Source organism: Rhineura floridana, chromosome 2, assembly GCF_030035675.1.
Source record: "Rhineura floridana isolate rRhiFlo1 chromosome 2, rRhiFlo1.hap2, whole genome shotgun sequence".
Lineage (NCBI taxonomy): Eukaryota > Metazoa > Chordata > Lepidosauria > Squamata > Rhineuridae > Rhineura > Rhineura floridana.
The window spans coordinates 157,276,704-157,300,228 of NC_084481.1; the positions used below are offsets into that span (position 1 = coordinate 157,276,704).

General features: G+C 42.6%; 1 protein-coding gene across 6 annotated transcripts in view; it reads left to right on the top strand.

Annotated features, from left to right (window-relative positions):
• Positions 1 to 23,525, top strand: part of CSTPP1 (centriolar satellite-associated tubulin polyglutamylase complex regulator 1) — a 175,996-nt gene that overhangs the window by 29,327 nt on the left and 123,144 nt on the right. The gene's annotated exons all lie outside the window — the stretch shown is intronic.

Below are 23,525 nucleotides of genomic sequence, written 5' to 3' on the forward strand. Positions count from 1 at the left end.
CTTTTTCTGGCCATTTCAGCCTACATTCTGGCTCTGATGCATCCACATTTGGCCTTTTTTCTCTTGTCAGAATCTAAAGAAATGCAGTTTTCATTTTAAGAGAGTAAGTAGACCTAATAAAATAGAATTTGGATTTGGAGAGAAGGATAGGAATTTTATTTTGCCTCTTCAGTCCATGCAGATAAGACAGACAATGTGAAGTACACAATGAATTCATTAAAGAATAAACAGTGTCTAAAAATGAGGCTGTGACCGCTCAAGCCTGCAAGCTGGAATAATGGGGAATTGCAGGAATGGAGTGTTTGTCTTTAGGTCACTAGGGATAAGGGAGGTCACAGCTTCTGAAGAGGAAAAAAAGCGCAGCAGAATGGGGAAATGCCATGCTGTGTGTGGCACAGGTGGCTGTCTGTGTAGTGAACATTGCTGGAATTCTTAACATTCCTCATTGCTTCCCAGCAAAAGCAAAGATGTGAAGCAAAGACATGAAGAAGGGAATCCTCCAAGCAACCTCTGCGCACACCATTCAAACTATATGCTATACAAAGTTATCTGGTACTGTCCTCCACTTAAAGAAAATGAAATGAAGTAATCAGGGCAGGCTACATCTGACTGAAAAATGGGTGGGCAGGAATAGGCAGCTTAACACATCCTCCTCTAGTTTCTCAGTAAAAACAGCCTTTGTCCAAGTGACTGTTTTACCCACAGGAGGAATATTTGAGGGAGCTACAAGATCCCTGTATGTTTTCCCAAATGGGTGAAGAAGTAGATTGAAGGAGATGATTTTTTAGTAGAAAAAGGACTGAAGAAGAACGTTTAATCTCCCTTTTTACTGTTCTTCTGCTCCAGCTCATGGCCTGCTTTGTGTTAAAAATGAAAAAAGAAAGTAGGAAATAGTATTTATTTAATCTAATAATCGCTTTCTACCAGAGTATGAAAGCAAGTTGTAGCAATAAAATTCATGTCAATGACATCAGATCATATACAATTTCATGCAGTTCACCGAAATACAATATTTAAAAGCTAATAACAACAACAACAACAATAATAAATTTATATCCCACTCTTCCTCCTGAAGGAGGCCAGGGCAGCAAATATAACAAAACAATTTAACAGCAATAATAATACACTAACAGTTATTGTTCACTAATTATAATTAATGAACAAAAATACTGTTTCCCCACATAACACAAGGATAATCACCAAAGATCCCACTTGGAAGAACCACAAGAGCCACAACAATATTAGTACTCAGATGGAACTCAGCATGTGGACTGAGCCTCAATCAAATGCTTATTCCATTGTTGGGTGCAGAAAGGCCCTGTTCTGCTGCAATGAGGCAAGGCTGCCTTGCACAGGGTTCAGGCTGAATACTAACAGAGAGCACAGCTCTGATGTTGTTTCAGCAAGTCACACTTCGACTGAACCCTATGTAGGAGCAGCAGCAGCTATATCCCAGTTCCCAAATCCACTTTTACTGAATGGTGCCTCTTCTGTTAAAGGAGCTCAGTCCAGAGCAGAGGAGACACTGATTGCAGTGGGGCTTCTGCAATGGAGTCCTGAGTCAGAAGTTCGAAGTGTGACCTCCTTGGGCCAGAGGGGCACTGGCACCTTGTCTTATGGAAGTGCTTCTGGGACTGGCCCTGTGTGCAGTTCCCCTTTTGATTCAGGCTCCTTGATCTCATTCTCTGAAGGAGAATCTGACTGCAGGGTCATGATAGGCTTTTGAAGTTCCAGATGAGATTATCATTTGAGCACCCCTTCAGTCCTTTTACTTGATCTGTTCTTTATCTGGTGAGCCTTCCCATCCTCTCTAGGCTGTGGTATTCTGGTGAAACAAATCTGTGATTGTTTCTGTGAATTTAACACCACCATAGAATACGAGCAAATGTTTGCCAGTGTACTCAGATTTTATAGATCAAGTCTTTCTGAAAGTAGGATTACTAACACTCCTGAAGAGAAGGTATGACATTCCAGAAGGGTTTAAGCTGAATACTCTCTAGAGTCTCTGAAAAGCTTATGCAGGAGAGGAAGACGCTTTCAGGTGCTGCTACTATAATTTTCTTTTTGGCAGTTGTAGCTGGACATACTGGTATTCCAAGGGGACCAGGACATAGAGTGAGAGGCAGCTGAGGCATAGTTTGAAAAATGTTATTTTCTCCCTTTAAGTTTTACTTGCCAGTGGGTATGTTAAGCTTTCAGGGTTGGCAAGACTATCTTTTGGAGGCTGCTAAACCTTTCCAGGGTGGGAGGACCAGAGTGAGTGAGCACTCCTGGATTTACCATCTGAAAGGCACCTGATGGCATTGTATAAGCCGGGGATTCTGGCAGTTAAGACTCAAGGATCTTATTCTTTATACCATTCTGGCAGCTTGCCAGAAGAGGGAGCTCTCTACTGCTACCACTGCAGATGGCCAGAATGTAGCACTGCAGCTACTTGCTCAGCAAGGGACAATGACAATGCTAGTAGCTGCAGTGGTGATTCACTGCTCTATGAGTAAAACTAGGGTGTCATTTATAAACACTAAAGACCCAAATTGGGGTCTAGATCTTTATGGTTATCGCTATAAGGACTGGAATGAAATACCTTTTCTTTCGTGAACCCAGTTTCTGCGCCTTTTGAAGGAAAATGATTCCTTTTATGTTTGTGATCTTGATTTTTCTAGACAATGTAACATCTTCAGTGAGACCGCAATGAAATGCACTGCCTGTCTTAAGGCATCTAGCTATTCAGAAGGGATGTCTAGAGTTTTATGCATGTTTGTCAGAAAGCTGAGAGACAGTTGTGGGACAGTTGTGGGATTACTTAACTTCCTCTAGATTCTTTTGTAGAAAGACTGGTTGGGGTAGGGTGATAAGTCATTTTGGATGAAAAATAATAATTGTGGTAGCAGTAGAATCTTCCCACCTCTGATTGAGCCACCAGACAGCAAGATGGAGAAAAGCTCCCGGGCTTGAGAGTCTGTTTTTTGTCATCTTCAAGCCTATTCAATAGGATGTGGAGGTTTTCAATTCAGAGTTTCAGAATATGGTACGCTTCTTGTGTATCTTTCTTCTTGATGTTTGCATGCTATAGTCCCAAGGGATGGGCCTGTATCTTTTTCTTTCTTTCTTGTGTGTGTGATATTTATTCACTTCCCCCACTACTACTCCCTAAAGCCTCAGCATTGCCTTGCTCCAGTGAGGAGATGACAGTGTTATCTCACCAATACTGGCTGGCTGAAACAAGCTGTGTGGCAAGTGTGAAGCTACTGCTGTCACCAACCTGGCTGTGAAGTAATCCTTTTAGCTAGAAGCTTCTATTGGGATTTTTTGTTGTCAATTCCCTGCAGGTCTTTATTTATTTATTTATTTATTATTTGATTTATATCCCGCCCTTCCTCCCGGCAGGAGCCCAGAGTGGCAAACAAAAGCACTAAAAACTTTAAAACGTCATAAAGACAAACCTTAAAACACATTAAAACAAAACATCCCCAAAACATTTCTTTAAAAAAGCTTCCAAAACATCGTCTAAGATTAAAAACATTTTTTAAAAAAATGTTTAAGAACATACTAAGAAGCAATTCCAACACAGACAGGGATAAGGTCTCAACTTAAAAGGCTTGTTGAAAGAGGAAGTTCTTCAATAGGCACATAAAAGATAACAGAGATGGCACCTGCCTAATACTTAAGGGGAGGGAGTTCCACAGGGTAGGTGCCCCCACACTAAAGGTCCATTTCCTATATTGTGCAGAACAGACCTCCTGATAAGATGGTATCTGCAGGAGGCCCTCACTTTCAGAGTGCAGTGATCGACTGGGTATATAAGGGGTAAGACAGTCTTTCAGGTATCCTGGTCCCGAGCTGTATAGGGCTTTTTACACCAAAATTGGAACCTTGAACTTGGCCCGGTAGCAAATGGTCAGCCAGTGCAATTCTTTCAGCAGTGGGGTGACATGTTGATGATACCCTGCCCCAGTGAGCAGTCTTGCCACCGCATTTTGCACCAGCTGCAACTTCCGGACCAACCTCAAGGGCAGCCCCACATAGAGTGCATTACAGTAATCGAACCTGGAGGTTACCAGGGCATGGACAGCTGTGGTCAGGCTATCCCAGTCCAGAAATGGCCGCAGCTGTCTTACCAGCTGAAGCTGGTAAAAGGCACTCCTAGCCACTGAGGTCACCTAGCGACAAAGATGAATCCAGGAGCACCCCCAGACTATGAACCTGCTCTTTCAGAGGGCGTACGACCCCATCCAAAGCAGGCAACTGACCAATTATCTGAACTCGGGAACCACCAACACACAGTGCCTCCATCTTGCTAGGATTCAGACTCAGTTTATTGGCCCTCATCCAGCCCACCACTGAGTCCAGGCAGTGGTCCAGGGCTTGCATGGCCTCTCCCCAATCAGATGTTATGGATAAATAGAGCTTGGTATCATCAGCATACTGCTGACATCTCGCCCCCAATCTCTTGATGACCGCTCCCAAGGGCTTCATATAATGTTCAACAGCATGGGGGACAAGATGGTACCCTGCGGCACCCCACAGCACAACTGCCAGGGGGCCAAAAGACAGTCACCCAATGCTATTCTCTGAGAATGACCTTGGAGATAGGATTGGAACCATTGTAAAACAGTTCCTCCAATACCCATCTCACCAAGTCGGCCCAGAAGGATACCATGGTCAATGCTATCAAAAGCCGCTGAGAGATCTAGTAATAACAGGGTCGCACTCCCCCTGTCCTCCCGATAAAGGTCATCCATCAGGGTGACCAAGGCCGATTCAGTCCCATAACCAGGCCTGAACCCAGACTCGGATGGGTCAAGATAATCTGTTTCATCCAAGAGTACTTGCAATTGCTGTGCCACAACCCTCTCAATCACCTTCCCTAAGAAGGGGGTATTTGCAACCGGTCAGTACTTGTGACAAACCAATGGGTCCAGGGTGGGTTTTTTCAGGAGTGGTCGGATCATCTTTCAAGGCGGCTGGAACCACTCCCTCCCGCAATGATTCATTGACCACACCCTGGATCCACTCAGTCAAACCCCCTTGGGTTTAATAAGCCAAGAAGGGCAAGTGTCAAGAGGACAGGTCTTCTATATTAAGCTAAGATTCCTTGCTCCCAGAAGCACTGAAAAGGAAAAGCTAGCTGACAAAGGGCCTGGTATGCCTTTATATCCAAATGATCAAAGGAAAGAAAGAAGTAATGTGACTTATTTACAAGAAACTGTGCATAGGCTTGCAACCTAAGGTGGATCATGCAGTGGATCCTCCAGTTTGCTCAAAATTAGGGGCTTTGCATTCTCTGATACAAACATACACAAGCATGATTCATCATCCAGAGCTATGATTCTCAAAGCAGTCATGAGCTGTTTCTAGAAGAGACCATCCAGAAAAGCCCAGATACCCTTCCCCATTTTCTTCTCTTGCATTTCCACTCTCTTGCCCAACTGTTCACCAGGATGGTTCTGCTTAGGGTATTATTCCCATGCTTGTGCTCACAAGAACCATACTCTTAGTCCATCCTGTGCCTGCTACCATATTCATTGATTGATTCTAATGAAAGACACTTTGAAGAAAGAAAGAAAGAAAGAAAGAAAGAAAGAAAGAAAGAAAGAAAGAAAGAAAGAAAGAAAGAAAGAAAGAAAGAAAGAAAGAAAAAGAAAGCATTTTAATGATAAACTCCCGTTTCAGTATAAAATGTATACCATGCACAGACGGGTTGATTCTCAAGTGTCCCATTGATTCCCTAATATTAGTGAACCCTCCCAGCACCCCATCAGAGAAGTGCCAGACTACTAGATTAGAAAGCCAGTTGGGCTCTGTAGGGTTCTGCCCAATCTGGTAACAAAGGTTTCTGTTCTTAAAGTGACTCATTTCTTGTGCTGCTTGCAACCTGCAGTCTGGCTCCAATCGTGGGATCTGATTTAGATACATAGTGTTCAGAACCATGGTTAAGGCAGTAGAACACAGGATTGTGTGTGGTCTCATTCCAGTTTTCCTCCCCTTGGCATAAATTCTCCCTTTGATTCTACATCGATTCAGAATTATGCATGACCATTGCTAACCCTGATTAGCAAGGCACTTTCTGACATCCTAGGCTGTGAAATCACAGTAGATGAGAAGTGAAGTTGGGAGGCATTATGTATAACAAGGAAAGAAGAGAAAAATTATTCTAAAGCATGTGCATGCTATCACAGCAGATGAGCCAATAGCAGTCAGGTAGCATTACAACTTCAACAACTCTTGCTAGTTCATGACTGCAGAAAGGAGTATTGTAACATCATAGAGTGTGTTGCAGACTTTAAATTAATTGATCAGGTTATACTGGTTTTAGGATTTCCTTGGCAAAACTAAGATGGAAGGGGCGTGAAGAGAGAACACAGGAACAGATTGATGGAGGCTCACAGGCTGCCATATTTGGAGTCTCTTGGCTGGCTGCATATCTTTAGCTTTACTTATGGTGGATTTGTTTGCTGTTCTGCTTCAGTATTTTATTCTGAAAGTATCTCAGTAGGCTTCTACATCTGTGAAGCTTGCTGGAATCTTATCCTCATTTTTGATTGGGTAGTTGTACATTCCTGTAATTGGTAGCCAGAAATGGCAAACTGTAAGCATATTCTCTTCTCTCACCTAAACAGGCTTTCCTTTCTACTGACTAAATGTGATGAGGACTTCATTTAAATGTTGAAAAAAAGCCTGCATGTTGACATCTTCTGACCAGCTGGCTCTTGGGAACCACTTATTTCTGCTCAGTGAGCCATAGTTGGTCTTCTGTGCCATCAGAATAAACAGAAAAAATATGTTTTTTAAGGATGAATAGTTTTATGTCTAACACAAGGTAAGGCAGGAACATTCAGTTTCTGATTATAATCTGCCCTGCTCTATATTCTATTGACACAATCCTTCCACTTTGTAAGCCTACAATGTAAGGAGTGGAACTGCTGTTTTTCTAAATTGTATAATGTGTGTCCTAAGGAAGAGTTGTTGGTAACTAACTTGACAATAATCTTCCTCAGGTGTTATTGTTGGGTGTTAACATGCAAAACAAGTGCACTATCTCAGGTCTCCCAGTTGCCATTCTTGTCATCTGAAGTGCGGAGCCTGTAATTTGACAACTTGAATTATGATATCTCAGCAACTGAGAAGTGAAGAGGAGAGACACTATAGATTCTTTTTCTGTTTTTGTAAATGTTTTTTATTAAGGTTTTTCAAATAGTACAAGAAGAAAATCAACATAAAAGAAGCCCCACACACTCCAACCATGGCTCTTGGAATTCACAGAAAAGTATGATGAAGTGATAAAGCATTTTCAACAACTAAATCCCCGAATGAGGAGAGACTGAAAGAACTTGGCATGTTTAGCCTGGAGAAGAGAAGACTGAGGGGAGATACGATAGTACTAATCAAGTATATGAAAGGTTGTCACATAGAGGAGGGCCAGGATCTCTTCTTGATCGTCCCAGAGTGCAGGACACGGAATAATGGGCTCAAGTTGCAGGAAGCCAGATTTTGACTGAACATCAGAAAAAACTTCCTAACTGTTAGAGCCATACAACAATGGAACCAATTACCTAGAGAGGTAGTGGGCTCTCCAACACTGGAGGGATTTAAGAGGCAGCTGGACAGCCATTTGTCAGGAATGCTTTGATTTGGATTCCTGCATTGAGCAGGGGGTTGGACTTGATGGCCTTATAGGCCCCTTCCAACTCTACTATTCTATGATTCTGTGAATTGCAAACAATTGTCAGTATACTATACTATACATGCTGACAGAATATAAGAAAGCAAGAGAGGTGATATGACACAGGCAAGTACAAATCAATAGGACTTTAGCTAAAACTAGGAAAATCGTCATAGGCAAAGGAAATTATAAGAACAAAGTGTATCCAGAAGGCACGTAGGTCTTAATGTGAATGGTATAATGAGGAAGAGGAAATGTGCCATTGTCCATTTTGTTCCGAAATGAAATAAAGTTATACCATTTGGAAAATAAGGGTTCTGAAATGCACAAAAACTTTCCAGAAGTACAGGAGGCTCCCAACTTCAGAAGTTCACCTCCAGCTCATGGAGGTGACAGGAACAGTGGGGCAGAGGTAGCACTCATCCCTGTGACACCCCCTCTTGCATATTAACCTAGCACCTTACAAAAATATCTGAAGACAGCTTATCAAACGTTTAGATCAGCACCTCTCTGTGGGGAACAGCATGAACTACAGGAAATCTAATATGCAACTATTTATATTCTCAGTTTTAGGATGTCTCTTGCTTCATTTTATTATCTGCTTGGGCGGAAGTGTTGGTGAACTCTGTGGATAGCTGTATGGAGACCACTGAAGTGAATAATGACTCTGGATATTTTAGGTTATGGGAGAGGACCACAGTATTTTAAAGGAGGGTAATCTGTAATACTCAAATTCCAGCATGATTGGCTGCTTTGTAGTAAGACAGAGTGCTTGGTTTTCTTTTCCATTCTTCCTACAATCCAGAATTTGTGTTACATTGGAATAAAGTTAACTGTTTTTGAAGACCTATCTTTCCACATCCAGAATGCTACTTAGGTGCTGGAATAGGGGTTGTTGTTGTTTTTAAAGAATTTGTCATTCCAGCTTGATGCTGCTCTTCAGAATGTGCAACTGAGTAACACAGCACTTTTAGCTGTTTAGATAGCATGGATTTAATCCAGGGTTGATAAAAATCAGTGAATTTAAAAAATAATAAAAAATGGGATTTTAAAAAATTTGAATCAGATTTCAAAATTTTCTTAAAACAATTAGTTTTAAAAGAGCCTAGGTCAAGGATATCATCATGAATAATTATACAACTTCTTATTATATGAATATGTTAACAGCAGTTTATAGAGATGGGAGATAATCTGGGCCACACTCACATTGTACCTTTATTCCACTATTATTCCAATTTAAACAGTTATGGCTTCCTTGAAATAATCCTGGGAAGTGTAGTTTGTGAAGAGTGCTCAGAGTTGTTAGAAGACTTTTGTTATTCTCAGAGAGCTACATTTCCCAGAGTTCTGTAGAAAGAGGGACTGACTATGAAGCCACTCTGAGAATTGTAGCTCTGTGATCGGAACAGGAGTCTCCTAACAACTCTCAGCATCTTTCAGAATTACCCTTCCCAGGATTCTTTAGGGGAAGCCATGGCTGCTTAAAGTGGAATGATAGTGGAATACTGTAAATGTACAGTGTGGCTGTGGCCCTGATCAGTCCTATTCTGCAGGTGGTGTACATAAAGTGTGTGCATGCTCCCCCCCCCCAGGCCTTGCCTCTCTCTATAAGTGCAAAGATAGAATAGGTCAATGAATAGATAATTTGGGGAGATGGAGTAGATCTAAACGAGGAGACCACTGAAGTGGTAATCCAGCTCTTAACAGCAGTAGCCTCTTCTGCAGGTGTAGAGAGATTCCCCCCCCCTTTTGGACTAATTCATTCTAAATTGAGAAATAAATTGGGAACTAAAAAGCAGGAAAGCTTGTATTTCTGTTCCAGACAATGAACAAGGAAGACGAAGGTGAAGAAGACGACTCAGTTAAGTTTCTCATGTTGACTTGGTTGTGTTGACGAAATCTTTGGTTCAGGCTTCTGTGAGCTCCCAAAACTGACTAGGCCTCTGGTTTTAGCAAGATAGCAAGATTATTAATAGGACTTCTGAAACTGCTTCTGCAAGGCTTATAGAGGATGTGGGAAAAACATGCTGTGCTTGCCAAGATGCAGTTAGGAAATAGGGTGCAGATATTTGGGGAAATTGTCACCTTGTGGGAAAGGAACAAACAAGTTGTTTTGACATGGGGATGTCTAGATATAGAATTGCTGATGCCAATGTTATTCCTGTATGTATGCTTTTTTTGTTTGACCATGTAACAGTTGTGTAATCAATTTACGTCATTAAGGGTATATGTACTTCCTCTGTGGAGTCATTCGGGGGGCTTACACTGAGACTTTATCTCTGTGTGGTTCCCCAAGCAATTGCTTGTATTCGAATAAAGAAATCTAATTGAAGTGCCAATCCTTGGTCTTGAGAGTATTGATTAGGGCCTCCCAGGATTGGACCCAGTGGGTATATGCCATATTTTGGTGCCCGCAACAGTTGAAATTGCCTAAGTTTTATTTTTTAAAGAACGTTACATTTATCTAAAAACTGGAATAGTTGACCATTAAAAAATCCATTTGCATGTTTTGTTAATGTTGATGTTTGTTGAAGAAGAAAACTGACCGGAAGAATATACCATCTTATTCGTACAATTTAAAAGCCTGTTTGTTGGTGGTGATTCTGACGCATGACAAAAATATCATGATTAATTGAACATTTGGAGCTGGTACATCTCCTTAATGGCTTTACAATTTCGTTCTGCTTTAGTATTAAAATGCCCAAATTTTCATCCTAATTTTGATGAAAATTAATCTGAATACAATTCAGAATAATTGCTTAGGGTGTACCTACCTTCTAATGAAACCTACATTTCTAAATATGTATTAAGATTATATTAAACAATAATGTGCTTCTAAAAAAATGATGATTAAGTAGAAATCTCCTCACTAGTGATTTAAATAATTAAAATTGTCCTTCAGAGAAGTGATTTAAATCAAATCAACCCTGATTTAATCCCATCATGAATAAGCTCAGAGACCTGAGTGTATTTACTCAAAACAACGGGAAAAAAACATTACTTCATCAGCAAATCTGCAATATCTGCGTCTAACTCTTTGGAAAGCTGAGCCAGAGTACCTCCTGATATCCTTTCCTGCGGGAAGCCCTTCTAAATGTGTTTTTTAAAAAATTCCTAAACAGAGAGAGATTTTCCACTTAAAGTGCTCTCAATGCTCTAAATAACCTAGACAGTGATTTCTTTTAGCCTGTTGTGCACCTCCCCAATCTCCGAGCGGTGAGATTTCAGGAGTCCCTGCGCTCGTCCAGGGTTTGATTTCCTTGGGAAGAAGGTCAGCGGAGACTATGGTGTCTTTATGAAATATGGTTTATTTACACACATTCCAACCTGAGCTTAGGATGGAGGGGTTCAAGGCATCAGCAGTCCAATATCCAGCTTTTTCATAAGGTTACAGGAGGCACCCTAAAGCCATCGTGCAGAGAGCCAGCCTTTCTGCCTGCCTCCAGTTCCCAGCCATTCTTCCTAGACAACTAAAAACACAAGCCTCTCCTAGGCTCCAGGAGGGGGGAGAAGGTTTCCCCTGAAGAGTTTCAATAACAAAAGGATCTTCCTGGCCCATTCACCAGTTGCTGGGCACCTGATAGACCCATTACAAACCTGGCCACTCTATTTGTTTACAAAAGAAGCTCATCTGACCAGTAGAGCAGAGTTTCCCACCCCAAGGCACAGGATTCCAAATCAGAGGCTGGAAGGGGACCCATAGGAATCATCCATTCCAACTCCCCAAACTCACAACAAGCCTTTTATTTTAAGAATAAAACAGCATTTAGAAAGCATATTTCAACATTCAAAGCATTTCACATCTATTGTTTCAGTACAATAGCTCCATACCAGTATTATTCCCATTTTGCAGATGGGAACATTGAACCTAAGACACTAATAGTTTGCTTAAGGTCACCTGCTGAGTTGTGGGATAAGGCAAGATTTGAACCGGGGTCTTCCAGCTTACACCCTTACTTGCCACTATGGCACACTAGCTTTTAAAGTAAACATTGTGAACTCATTTCACAGATAGGCTGGAATAAAATATAGGAGCAAGTCTAGAGATTTTGTAGTCCTCCAGTTCTCACTATGAATAAGTTCTGTCCATAAGTGGTATTGTTAATTAGGTGATATTTTATGCAAAAAAAAGTGGATGCAGCCAGAGGTTTTCCTCTGCTTAAGGATTCCAGTAGAGCTGAACAGATACAGTACAATTTAATTGTGTTAAAAACAATTTTTCCCTATTATTTCTAAATGGTGGCTCGTATGTTAGAAGATGAAGTGATTTATGAGCAGCCTGTATTAAATGTGTGTTCAATAGACTGCTGTATAGTAGAAATTATACTAGAAATATCTATTTAATATTTCACAGTAAGAATGCCAAGTGTATAAGAGCAGCATGGCACTTGGAAGTGAGTTTAATATTATCTTATAGTTGACCAGGAGCCTTGCTAGGCTAATGTACTTTAGGACTGTTTCTCCCTTCTGCCTAAAGTGTGTCTCTTGAATAAATAAAGTGTTCCAAAGCAAAAAAACTAAACTAGTATATGTAGGTTAATCATGACGGTTAACCATCACTATTAACCATGAACACAGCATGGTTAAATTCCTTCAATTTTGGGATTGTTATTTTTCTGAATGTGTGTTGCTTCTTTAATATGCAAAAAGGCTTTTAAAGTTCTTATTTTGTTCATCCTTTTTTTTTCAATTAATTTTTATTCAAATTTTCAAAACCAAAACAATACAAAAAGAAAAAACACAAATCAATAACTAATACAATAAAAAAAATGAAAAAAAAATATTGACTTCCTATTTGTCGTAGTTCAGCTATAAATCTATAATATATAACAAGCCTGTCTCTAAATAGATTATAAAATCACCTTCCTCCAGCGGTTATCTTAGTTGGTTTCAAATCTCATTAGCATCATATCATTTTATTCTTCCACAAAAAGTCAAAGAGAAGTTTCCAATCCTTGAGATATATGTCCATCAATTTTTTTTCTAGATAAACATGTCAATTAATCCAACTCATCAAGTCTACTAAGTCCAGTAATTTCAAATCGCTCTTCTTCCATTATCCATATTGGTTCCATCTTCCATCTTCCGTCTTTACGCACCTAATAATCTTGCTGTCATAGTCATATAATAAGAGTCTGATAGGAATTTCCTTTATCACAGATATTTTCTTGCCATCAATTCCGAACGTATCACTGAAGTATTGTTGCAAAGCCGCACTGTTCCTCTTTTTTACATGATACACTAGCACATCTCTTGAAGATTTTTCCATTGACACAAAACAGGGATTTATTCTGTTAACTTTCTCCATTTCAAGTTCCATCAAGTCCTTCCAGTCCAGGAATTTTTTTGAACCGATAATATCTTTATCTCCAATCTCTTCAATTCCTTCAGGGACAGCGCTGAGTTCCAAACCGTAATATTTGTCTCCAGGATCCATCACAGCCAGGAAATCCAAATCTTTTTCCATGTCCATATTTAATCCAATCTCCATAGTTTGAACCTTGGCTTTAATTTCTCTTTCATCCTTTTTTGGTTTTCCAGATCTATCTTTATTCTCCTTTCTCATAGAATCCTGAATTTCTTTCAGCTCCTGTCTCATTTCGTCAAATTCAATTCTCCACGCTTGACAATCATTTCTCAGTTCTTGTTTTATTGACTTAATCCCATTCATTATTTTCTGAAACATGTCTAAAGATAAAGTCCCTTCTTGTACATCCATGATCTTCTTAATTGTCATTCTTAAAGCCAAAGGAACAAAACTCCTTCAATTTTCAATGTCCCAAGCAAAGAGCATTTTATTTCTTTATCCAGTTACAAAGGAGTTAATCTTTCAAACCAACTAGCGTCACACTCTAGACAGCCCTTATCTCTTATATGCCCAGAAGTGCAAAAACAGCTTTAGTTCACAGCGTCCAAATAACTAGTAGCAGAGAGAATGAGCAGATTCGTCAAAAAAAAAGTAGATCAGAAAAAATAGTCCCAGACATATATTACACAAAAGTCTTATAAATCAGAAAGATTTCTCTTTTCTCTTCCAATCAGAAACCCCCCATCCGTTGTAATCTTTATAATGCTATTTTCCATGTCAGCTTTTTGCAATAAGAAAAAAGATAGGCTATTTTTATATTCTTCCCCCTTAGTTCCGTGAGTAAAAAAAAAGGAAAGTTTTGGCTTACCCAGGTTTTCTTAATTGCTGTTCCTTTGACAAATCTCTTTAACTGTATAGATAAGAAAGTGATAAGCATAGACAGGAGAATGCTTGCCTGTTAGTCCGTGTTTCTTTAAAGAAAAAAAAACGGATCACTTTTTCAGCTGAGCTAGCTAAAAATCCTCGCTCTGTCCGAGCTGCTGGGAGACCTTCTTTCACAGACAATTCTGACGAATTCCAGTCTCCAACAATCACAACAAAGCTATGTGGGAAATCTCACGTTTCTTCCTTATCCGGAAGAAATTATCCCCAGTCAAAAAAGACCCTTCTGACTGGATTTAAGGCTGAAAAAGTTTCATCCAAGACAGGAGCCCGTCTCAGAGGCTGCACAGGCGGAGGGATCCTCCTGGGAAGTCCTTATTTTGTTCATCCTTGCAAGAGTCCTGTGAGATGAGTCATTGGTTTCATTTTAGAGATGGACATGACTGACTTCCATCTCAGCAGGAGCGTTTTGTCAGACTTCCCTAAAACAATGTTTTCTGCATACATGTTTGCCATCCATTGAATGGCATCTAGGATGTGTGCACTGTTAAAGAGTTTGAGCCAAGAGGAAAAATATTATATCTGCAATGCACTGTATCTATTTAGATTATGTATTATTCATATGTAGCTACAGAATTATGGTTGGGGATATTTAAAATGCAAGTGATAATATTTTTTGTTGTCATTGTGGGTTGTGCACATGAGCATTCACTGCTCCTTGGTCCCAAAGCATTGTTACTTTCTCTTGCTGCCAACAATTCTGTTCCACAATTTGAAGACAATGGAGACTCACGACATGATAAAGTTGAATACCCTTGCTCTTGAGAACACACCTCTTTCTTTGTATAGAACATGCATGGATTAATTGTCCTTTTAAATCAGCACTGGTGCTTTATCTTACTTTCCTTGCCATACCATAGAATGGATACAGATATTGAATTATATTTTTCTGGGCCAAGCACTGTACATCCATTTTATTTATGGGACACAATCATTTTGGTATCAAATCCCCATCCTCAACCAGTTCAGCATAATAATGAAAAGTAACACAAAATCCTTTTTTCTTTTACTTCCCTCCACTGTCTATTTTAAGTAGCTTTTCCACAACTCATTGAGAGAGCTGCAAGAAATTGAGTGCTTGTATACATTGTTTCAGAATTGCATGGAATACCGGGACCCTCCTGCTGATGTGCAAAACTCTAGGACAACTTCAGATTTAATTTTTAAAGGACGTCCTTTATTAATAGCAAACATCCTTTTTTATAGTAAGAAAGATATTACAGAAAAGACAATGGCTTACTTAATGAACAGTCACATTCAGGCTATAGGAATCTAAAAGTATTGCACAATTTGTTTGGAAGATTAATTCTTTTTACACCAAATTAAATAAAATGCCTAATAGCCAATGCTAAAATTTAAGTTTACAGTCCTCTTTTGCCCCATCTCCATGTAATAATGAGCCATGGTCAGAACTGAACTATGGCTTACCATGAACGATAGTGCCCACCTCACCCTCTCTGCCTGCAGGAGAAGCAGACCATGAGGCTTCTTAGCATTACGTAGAAATCAGTGCTTGTGGATTTTTCTCTGAAACAAACCAGGAGTAGTATCCAAGAACAACCCTTGGATTTTGCTCATGAATTGGAGAGAAGCAAATCACGAATGCTGGTTTGCATGTAATGCTAAGCGAAGCTTTGTTTGTTTCTCCCAGAAGCAGGCAGAATGGAGTAGATGTGATTAAACAGTGTGCACCAGCACACTGCTCATTCACAGTAAGCCATAGTTTGTTTCTGACTGCAGCTTACAGTTATGAGCCGATCAGGTTTTTATACAGCGCTTTTCTATTTTAGATTAAAACACCCAAGATAGCTACCATCACCAATGATTTTTTTTAAAACAACAACCATAAAATAAACAAAGAACAGCAGATTAAAAACAATACAAAGATGAGAGAGAGACTAAGTACAGTGATTTTAAAGGTTTGTCAGGCCTGACAGATCAGAAAAATCTTGGGGTGCTGTTGGGTCCAAATCCAAGCACCCCCCCTTCTCTCTAAAGGGGCAAGCTAACGCACTCCTCAGCCCTGGATAGGAGTGCAAGCTTGGCAATTATGTTTACCTGTCCCAGTGGTTCAAGCAGATACCAAACATTAAACAGACACACAATACTGCTTGATCAAGAGGGGTCTCTAAACTGCACAGACAGCAGTCTGACGGGAAGAGAGCACCGTTTATTAATTGAAGCACCATTATATAAGTTTCATAAGCAAACAAAGTATAATACCACTAAAAGCATAACAAAGGGAATACAGTATTACAGAGATAAAGCAAGCGCATCTTCTTATCCTTGTTACATTTACAATAATTCTTAAAAAAATGAGAAATTGATAAAGCATTAATACACTTGTCAATCCAAGAAAACTAAATTTAAGATAAGAACTAAGGAAGGGAGGAAGAAAGTTAGATTGACACCACTAAGAGATAAAGATAGGGCTAGTATGCCTGTAAAAGTTATCCACTCAGCAGTATGATGTAAATCTATGGATACAATTGTAGCAAAGTATTTGGGGAACACTTCTTCCTTTGTGCCGAGTTTGCTACAATGCACAGGATGTGTAAAACTGAAACAAGACGAGAAATAACAATCCAGATGGGATGCATTTTATCTCTTTTCCAAGATGCTACAGCCTGAGAGGCGCCTCTGGGTGTTATCTCTCACGGCAGAAGAAACGAAACTTAGAGGGTTATGTTCCCCACCCTCTCTTAGTTCCATCATTCATTGCGGCCCTAGTTCTGGCTACAATTTAGCGTTTCTGAACAACTCTTGGGGCCTAGAAATAAAATATTTCCTAACAATCCCCCCTTTCAGCGAAATTTAAAACAAGGCTGTTTAAATTATAGCTGCATCATTGTGTCCTAACCATTTGGAGTTACTTAGAGAAGTAAAAGGACGGCTTTGGAGGAGGAATTCGCTTGGAAAAGGGGATCTCCTTAGACACTGATTCCCAAGAGTTGAGAAAAGGGATAATAAATTGGGTAGGCATTGTATACAGCAACATAAGAACACAATACTGGAAATTCCCCAAAAAAATGTAAATAAAAAGCTTGTGCCAGCTCGGCCAGCTGTTAAACCATTCAGTTAGACTTGGAAAAGAAGAGAAGGTCTTAATGCTTTCCACGTCGTTATATACCATGTTGAGGTGATTTAAATGTTGCAAAACATCAGCCTTTGTATCAATGATGGAGGTGCAACATTCACTGCCAATCAAAGAACATATTCCACCTGAACTGACCAACAAATAATCAATTCCTAATCTATTTTGCAAAGTTATGGTTCGAATCTGTCCTTGCTCATTAGTCAAATCTCGTAGTGAGGCCGTGGTGTCATTTAGGAAACCCTCAAAGTCCTGAGACAACTTAATTAAATCTTGGTAGTTCTGTCCTGCCCCATAATGTGGAAAAAACCTTTGTTAGACTGCCTCACCGGTGTCTTTTCGATTCCGGTGTCGGGCTGTTGGAAGAGAAGTAGTAGTTCTAATTCCGGGCATCACTCTTCCTAAGGTACACGTCCATCTTACTAGGGATGGTAGCCTCCGCTGAGCCCTATGCCCACACAACCACCATAGTCCCCTGGGAGTGGGCTTGGTGTATAGGGAAAGAATAAAAGGGGATAAATCAAGGCTCCGGGCATCTTGGGGAATGAGGGCACCCCAAGCCTGTGACCATGTATTGTTGTTGACAGTTGCTGCGTTAAGTAAATGAGTATGATTGAAAACCCCCCATGAGCCCCCCTTTCTCCGGCTAATAATGAATTTACAGGATAGACCCATGTAGGCACGTGGGCTGCTGCTTACACACACCTCTCCCTGGAGCAGGCCGCTTGTATCCAAAGGGCCGTCCAATTCTTTGGCCTGCTGTTGGTTCTTAAAACTTGAAATCTCTTCTAAAGGGAGGGGCGCACCTATAAGGGGTACACCTGCAGTCCCATGTGGAGGAGTGTGGGCACATACATAACAGGATCTGTTTTTGGGGGCTGAGGCTTCCAAGAGAGAGAGAAAGGTATTTGCCTTCCAACTGTCCCCACGAGGTACGAAGGGTGGGGGTGTGATATGCCTTAAAGGCGGCTGGGATGTTAGTTCAGGTGTACTTGGGGGAGCAAACCGATTGAGCTGGCTTTTTCGGAGAGTAGTATAACAATTATATTCCCCTATCCCAATGCAAAACTTAGGTGCTATAGTTCCCAAATTACAATAAGTAAAGACAGAATATTCCTTAGTGACGGAGCTAGGGTCTAGGGATGTAGGGCATGCTGAATCTCTGGTTAGGCCTGGGGCTGGTGTACAATTTACGGCCAGATGAACAGCCCATGCTATTTCCGCCCGTACACACTGAGTGACAAGAAAGCCGTTGAGACTGTGTTGAAATATCACAGCGGCCTTTTGACACCTAGTCTTCCACCCTGCAATATCTACAGTGAAGGATTGATTATGATTTAAAAGAACATGATATAGGTATGGATCAGGGAACTCACCCAGCACCTTCGGGTCTGGCAACCCATTCCGGATCCCAGCAAGAGGGGGTTTGTAGTCATCCCCCATGCATATTTTTATTCCATCAGGACAACACAAAGGAAAAACAAGGCTGAATTGCACAAGCACACAAAGAATACAATAGAGAACCCCACAGTCCTGAGGATTACAATAGTTCATGATAGTTCAGCTGTGCGGAAAGGAACAGTTTGTGGTGCCCACAAATCAGTTATTGGATCTCTGCGTAAGTGTAAAGCTGGCACAATTCTGTCCTCTAAGTCCACAAGTCCTTGTTTGTCTTGGGAAGGCATGTCCGGTGCATCCACGGGGCTGAGATCCACTACCGCGGGCTTGATGTGTGAGTGATGAATCCAAGACTTTCTTCCTTCCAGGAAGACTGCGGTCTGGGTAGATAATAAAACCTGGTGAGGACCAGTGAATTTCGGATGGAGTGGGCTGCAACGGACAAATTTCTTCACCCAAACGAAGTCACCCGGCTGGAAAGGATGGACCTGTTCCTCCAACGGCACCGTCTGTGCGTACCGGGTGACACGCCACAATGCTTGTAATCTGTTGTGTAAAGAAAGAAACTGAGAACAGGTCACATGCTCCCCCCCAACAGGGACACATCGGGCCTCGGCAGGCCCCCACCCTTGGAGGGTGGATGACCGTACAGCAACTCATAAGAAGAGAGACCCAAAGCCCGTGTGGACCTGTGGAACAGTACAATATGCAGTACCTGAGGCCATTTCAATCTAGTCTCCTGACAATATTTTGCCAAAAATGATTTCAATTCCCTGTTCTGTCTCTCTGTCTTTCCAGTGGATTGTGGTCTATATGGGGTGTGAAAGAGGTGGGAGATACCTAAGCCCTCCTCTACATGTTTTAATACTTGTCCCGTGAAATGTGCGCCCTGGTCAGAGTCTATGGTTTCTGGGACCCCAAACCGCAGAATAATTTCCTTCAGCAATAATTTTGCTACGGTTAGAGCTGTAGCATGTGAGGTGGGGTAAGCTTCAACCCAAGACGTGAGGGTACATACAATAACAAGTAAATACTTCTTACCCATTGCCGGTGGTAAATCGACTAAGTCCATCTGTAAATGTTGAAAGGGTGCAGAGGCTGCTGGCCGCCCCCCTTTCGGTGCTTGGTTTGGCAGAGCAGGTCCATTAGCCTGGCATAGACTACAGGCTTTTACAATTGATGTGCATACAGGTTGAATGCCAGGGGCGTACCAGTACCTAGTGATGGTGTCTACTAACGCATGAGTCCCGTAGTGCCCCCCTTTACTGTGATGCCAGGCAACTGCTGCGAAATACATAGATCGGGGTAGGCAGGCTCTTCCATCAGGCATAATCCACAAATTGTTCCTGTAGCTGGCTCCCAACGCTTCCCAGGCTTGAGTCTCCTTTGGTGGTACAGACGTTAAAGTAGTGGGTTGGAAGTCATCCGTAATCAATGCCAATGTGGGGAACGAAAGGGTGAGCCGTGCTGCGATCTTGGCTGTCCTGTCTGCAAGGGCGTTTCCCATCGCTATGGGATCACGTTCCTTGGTGTGCGCCTTACAATGGACGACTGCTAACTCCGCTGGTTTCTGAACCGCTTCCAGCAATTTCTGTACTAAGGACAGGTGTTGAATAGGCTTCCCTCCCGCAGTTAAAAACCCTCGATATTTCCACAGGTGTATGTGGCAATGAATAACCCCAAAGGCATATCTACTGTCCGTGTAAATAGATACAGTCTTACCCTCTGCTATTAGGCAGGCTCTGGCCAATGCATATAGTTCTGCTGCTTGTGCTCCCCACCGACCAGGCAGAGCAGCTGCTTCCACGGGTTCCCATTGATTAACAACAGCATAGCCTGTATACAGCGTTCCCTCAACGTAGAAGGAACTCCCATCCGTGAAGAGGATAAGATCTGGATTGGACAATGGCTCGTCAGACAAATTTTGTCTTACTTGGAGGGTGTCGGAAGGCAGAGCTGGGGTCCCAATCCCGGGGAGCTGGATCCCGGAGAGTTGGGAGAAGAGTATTCGGATGGATGGCAGAGGGAAGGGGGAGGAACTTCCCCCCTTTGGAGCGAAGACGAAACAGAGGAACTGCCAGTGATAAGGTCGCTTAGCAACGGGGAGCCTGAGCCCTCCCTGGACATTCTCACGCCTCCCCCTCTTTCAGGCTCAGAGCAAGAGGGGAAAGAGGGAGGGCTGCTCACAGCCAAAAAGTGGGGAGGCAGTTTACCATCAGCCCCTCCCCTATCCCCCATCCTGGAATCGGAAACTTCAGAAGAGGAGGGGGTGATGCTTCCCCTCTCACCGCGCACACGCAGACAGCTGAAAAGACAGGAGAGAAGGGGGGGAAGGTGGGCAGTACCTGAGGGGCAGTTAAGGAGGAGCGAAAGATTGCGCGCCCGTTTGGCCCCTTCTTAAAGAACAGGCGGGAAGAAGTCCCTTGCTTTGTCAACTTTCTCCCAATGCCGCAGGACCTGTATCCCTGTATTGCTTCATGAGAAAACGCAGTCTTTGTTTGGACATTACCCTAATAAAACACGAATTAACTACAGCCGTTGGTCTGGTTCCTGAGTCTGGGCCTGACAGCTTGACAGAGCCACCTCAACGCTCTCTTCACTTGACTGGGACAAGATGTCAAAGGGAGCAGCGGGGGGGACGAACCCCACTTCTGAGACGGAAGAAGTGGAACTCTTGAGGACTAAGGTAGCTGATTTGCAGATGGATGTTCAAGCCCTGCTAGCAGCAGTCAAGGCGCTGAAGACGGATAATCAAACCTTGAAGGCCACGATAGACCAGATGCGAACAGCCCCTCCAGCTGCCGTAGCAAAGGTTCCCATTGGATTGCCCCCAAAATACGCGGGACAAAGTGATCAGTTGGCAACCTTCGTGGCTCAATGTGAGTTATATCTGGATGTCAGGCACACGGAATTTCCAGACGATGGGGCTAAAGTAGCTTTCGTGATTAGCCTCCTGGAGGGAGAAGCTGCAAAATGGGTGACTCCATATCTCGTGAGAAAGGATACTGTCTTAGGAAGGTACAGAGGATTTATACAGGAGATGACCGAGATGTTTCAAGACCCGCAAAGGGCTGAAACAGTAGCGCGGCAACTAGGCGCTCTGAAGCAAGCTAAAGGGACTGTTTCCGAGTACACTAACGCTTTTAAAATTCTGTCCCAGGAAACTGGTTACAATGACGCCGCCCTGATGTTTATGTACCGGAGTGGATTAAATGCTGAAATCCTGGATGAGTTGGCCAGGACCTCCCCCCCCGCTGACCTACCAGGGCTCATCCAGCTATGCCTACAGATAGATCACCGGATGGAAGGAAGGCGCCTGGAAAGGAAGCAGGAGGTCCCGAGATACTCAGCCTCGGCATCCCGCAACAAGACCCTTCCCACTGCAGGGATGGCAGGTAATGCAACTGAGGGACAGGGAGGGGCTAGGCCAAGACTGTCAGAAGAAGAAAAGGAAAGACGACGCCGGGAACGTTTATGCTTTTATTGTTCAAAGCCGGGCCATGTGGCCAGAGACTGTGGACTGAAAGGGGGGAAAGCCGAGCCGTCGGGAAACTAGAACACCCAGTCCACGTGCAGGCCGGTGGACTGGGGGCAGCGTTGTATAAAGGCCCCCCAATGATCCAACCTCCCTCAAAGGGGGTGTTGGTCTTGCCTATTCGGATTACAACTTCCAGAGGAGTGGTGTTTAATTCCATTGCCTTAATTGACAGTGGAGCCTCCACAAATTTTATTGATGCAAAGTTAGTGAAGCGTCATGGAATTTCCCGGTGGAAACTGGACGCTCCCCTAGCTGTGGAGACTATCGATGGGAGACCCCTGAAGTCAGGAGGGGTGACACAAGCCACGGAGGAAGTGAAACTTCAAATCCCTGGGCACGAAGAGTTCATTTCGCTATATGTGTCAGATCTCTCAAACTTTGAGGTGATTCTGGGAATGCCCTGGCTAGCAAAGCATGAACCCAAAATAAGTTGGAAGGAGGCGGTGGTGTGGTTCACCTCACAGTATTGCCAGGAGAACTGTCAACCTGAAGGAATCAAGAACACCCTAGCGGGGGCAGTGCAAGAGATCAAGCAAGTGACCCTGCCGCCAAAGTATGAAGAATTCAAAGATGTGTTTGATGAAAAAGAGGCAGAGACTTTACCCCCCCACCGCCCTTACAACTGTGCGATTGACCTAGTGCCAGGAGCCAGCATCCCATCAGGGAGAATCTACTCTCTCACAGAGAATGAGAGGGAGGCCCTGAAGGAATTCCTGGATAAAAACCTGAGACGAGGATTCATACGCCCCTCACAATCCCCTGCTGGAGCGCCACTATTGTTTGTGAAAAAGAAGGGGGGGGAACTCAGACCCTGTAACGACTATCGCGCATTGAACCAGATCACCATCCCCAACAGCTACCCGCTGCCCCTGATCTCAGAGTTGCTGGACCGACTGCGCTCTGCAAAAATCTTCACGAAGTTGGATTTGAGAGGAGCGTACAATCTGATCAGAATGAAGGAGGGAGATGAATGGAAAACAGGATTCTTGACCGCTTACGGACAGTATGAATACCTGGTCATGCCGTTCGGGCTTTGTGGAAGTCCAGGAATTTTTCAAAAATTCATGAACGACGTGTTTAGAGACTTGTTGGACACGTATGTAATCTCTTACTTAGATGATATCCTGGTGTTCTCAAAGAACCAGGAAGACCACGACCAGCATGTGAAGACGGTGTTGAAGAGACTGAGAGAAAATCACCTGTATGCTAAATTAGAGAAATGTGGATTTGACCTCAAGTCTCTAGACTTCCTTGGATATCGAATCTCAGCGGAAGGCGTGGAGAAGGACCAAGGGAAAGTAAGCTGCATATTGGACTGGGGCCAACCTGTCACCAAAAAGGATGTACAACGGTTTTTGGGGTTTGCCAATTATTACAGAAAGTTCATTCCAGGGTTTTCCAAATTAACAGCTCCTCTGACTGACTGTTTAAGGGGGAAGAAGAAGTTTCAATGGACAGAGAACACCACCGAGGCCTTTGAGGAGCTGAAGAGAAGGTTTGCTACTGAGCCCATTCTGCGCTTTGCTGATCCGAACCGCCCTTTCGTAGTGGAAGCAGATGCTTCAGATTTTGCCATCGGGGG